Raw genomic sequence first — 3,066 nt, forward strand, 5'->3', positions numbered from 1 at the left:
AGATTCCCGTGCAAAGCGATTAACATTTTATGCGATATACGAATTATAGAAATCGTGCATGCTTTATTTCTCTCGTATATAAGAAGATTCAATGCTGCGATTAAAATTCGGGCAATTCCCGTGTTCATTATTTTGCGCGTTGTAAAAAGTCGCTTTAAGCGAAAAAATTAATCTTCTAGTAATTAATATCAGATAATGATCGCATTATTAGAAAATCGATTAGATATAAATCATTTTCAAAGTAGTGATTAGTTAGGTAAAGTAAAAAGTATATTCCTCGAATTCGAATTTTAATTTTTTTTTTTTTTCTCCTTTTTAACTTGGAACAAGTTTAATTTGAAAAAAAAAATGTATATATCTTTAAACTGCATTTGCGTGTCAGACAAAATATACAAACATACGTATAAATAAAAAAAAAAGAAGAGAGAAACGAATGAAATTCGCGCAAGAAAGTCGTTTCGTCCGCGGCCGTCGGATAGGAACAGGGAACAGTATTTTCCTCCCTCCAACAATAATACTTTCTCTCCTTCCCCCCCTCCAATCAAATATAATTTGCACGTGTTGCGCAGATAGAGAGCACTCTTCCTCCGCCGGCGATCGAAGGTAATTTGATCGGGCGCCTTCGAGATCCAGCTGGGAATCCCCGAAAGAAACTCAGAAGCGCGAGTTATTGATCAACTCTGGCCAACGCTAGACAAAGAGAGAAAGAAAGAGAGAGAGAGAGGGAGAGGGAGTGAGAGGAGATCGTGCACGACGGGTGAGCTGTAAGTGACGGGGAAGGGAGGAGTAAACTTGTGAAGCGGAGAGGGGATAAAAGTGTCGTGTGCGGATATATATAAAAAAAAAAAAAAAAGAAAAAAAGAAAAAACAAAAAAAACCGTGAAATCAAGAGAAAAAGAGGAAATTGATCGTGACACAGGAAGGAAGAAGAAAATTTCGAGAGAGAAGATAATCGACATAGCGTACAATAGTTGGGCAGTGACGAAAGTGTCGAATGTTTTTCGTGTCGGGGAGAACGTTGCACGGAGATCGGATGTATAATTGAAGAAAGGAAGAACGAAGTTTTTGGGTTCCTTTCCTTCCATGGACAAGCGCGGTAGAAGATAATCGAGCGCACCTCGAGCCAGGACCGCCGACATCCAAGGTAAATATAGCACCTGTTTCGCCTCCTCCTTCGTTCCTGCCTCGCGTTTGATGCCCACGCGTTTTCTTATGATCGAGCAGAAATACGCGTGCATTCACCTATTCGCGTTTTCGCACAGCGATGCGCATTTTTACCAACCGGGCCGGCTCTTGTCCTCGGTGTCGTCAGTGCCGCGGGGAAAAATACGTTGAAATATGCTGGGGAAATTATACGAGTAAGGGAATTTTTTTATAGCGCGAAGCAAGGATAGTATGATTTTTAAATTGTTTGTTGTTCAAAGTATAATATATAAATGGTGTTTAGTAATATATAGTAATATAAACGTAAAAATAGTACTATATATTTTTTATGTATAAAATACGTTTAATTTCGATAAATATAAGACGAATCTTTTTTCAGTAGGAATTAATAGATCGAGGCAAGAAAGAAATTGAACACTTCGATGGCGAAAAGTAAAAAATTTTTGACGTTAAAATTTTTAAACGTTAAAAAGAAATATGACGTGAATAGAATTAAATTCTATAAATAACGCTATTTATTTATATTATTTAATTTATTCTTCGTTCGAAAGGAAACTTTGCACGTTTCGAAAATTATATTTTTCGTGTATTTGATAAATCTAGTTTTCCGTGACTCTGCTCGATCATAAAATAGAAAAGAATAAAAAAAGAATGGAAGAGAAAGAGAAAAAGAGAAAGAGAGAGAGAAGCGTGACAGTGTCAGTTTTCCTTTTACTCGTACACAGCAAAATGTAAATGACAAATGAAATCGTGATACGGCAATATTGAAAGGAGTACGCGTATAAAAGTGCAGTTTCCGAATCGGATTCGCTTTCGACCGATGAAACATTTATATTGGCTTGGTTATCCCGCCACTTCGTCACCGTGTCACAATGAAATGTTAAACCAAGATTACTGTATCTGTGTGATAGATTATGCGCACCAGCGATAAGTCGTGCAGTCGAAGGTTATCGTTCGTCTGGTAATTACTATCGCCTCTTCGATCATTCATTAAAATTAGGACGAAACGCATGGGCAAAATTCTTTTTCTCTTTTTTTTTTTTTTTTTTCCATTATTATTGGGGTTAAGACGAAATACAAGGACGAGATTCTTTTTTCTTTTTTTTTTTTTTTATTATTCGAAAAATTTAAAATTGAAAGATTCGAAACAAATAATCGTATAATTTTAATTTTTTTCGTTTCAATTCTATCACAACATGAATAAAGACATTATCCTCTCTCTCTCTTTCTCTTTCTCTTGATTTCTTTTCGTAAAAATTAAAACAGCAAACAACTTTCATTTCACGAATAAATAATTCGATCGTGCTATCGTATCCACATTTTAACGCCATGTCAGAATTTAAAAAAAAATTTTAATTTGTTTTTACGTAATTTTGATAGTAAAAAAAAAAAAAAAAAAATTATTTCAATTCACAATTAGTTGGAACCACAATATATTAGACTTATCTATGCTTATAATTTTCTAACAAAATGATTTCGCGTGCGTGTTAATTAATTAATAAAATTTCTTTACGAAAAGATATTCAATTGCACGATATTAAAATATTTGATCTTTCTCTATTTTTGTATTTCGGATATTAGGAAAGAAAGATATCGAATATTCACGGAATGGATTTAGAAATTGACTTGCACATCTGACAACTTGTATATCTGACGTTTCGAAAAATCGACTCGCGCCGCCATGCCTGTGATTTGCTCGACTTTCTCCAACGACAAGCCGGCTCAGATGAGCGCTGGAATTCGTTCCACGGATGTTACTCTTTAGAGTTAGAAATTTATAAACCGGAACTTGTGACTCGTATAGAAAATGCGTACAAGTGCGTATTTTTTTTTTTTAAATATCACGACAAATATTTGCATTAGATTATTTGCTAAAAAAAAAAAAAAAATCATCAAATTATT

General features: G+C 34.6%; 1 protein-coding gene across 2 annotated transcripts in view; it reads left to right on the top strand.

Annotated features, from left to right (window-relative positions):
• LOC102677742 (class A basic helix-loop-helix protein 15-like) overlaps positions 1–3,066 on the top strand; it is a 27,971-nt gene that overhangs the window by 4,421 nt on the left and 20,484 nt on the right. Inside the window, exon 2 of one of the 2 annotated variants that reach the window (XM_006613187.2) lies at positions 570–1,144. The gene's annotated coding sequence lies outside the window, so the exon portion shown is untranslated. The remainder of the gene's footprint in view (positions 1–569; positions 1,145–3,066) is intronic. The other variant, XM_006613188.2, reaches the window with a different exon arrangement.

Source organism: Apis dorsata, unplaced genomic scaffold (genome assembly GCF_000469605.1).
Source record: "Apis dorsata unplaced genomic scaffold, Apis dorsata 1.3 scaffold_137, whole genome shotgun sequence".
NCBI classification, from domain to species: Eukaryota; Metazoa; Arthropoda; class Insecta; order Hymenoptera; family Apidae; genus Apis; species Apis dorsata.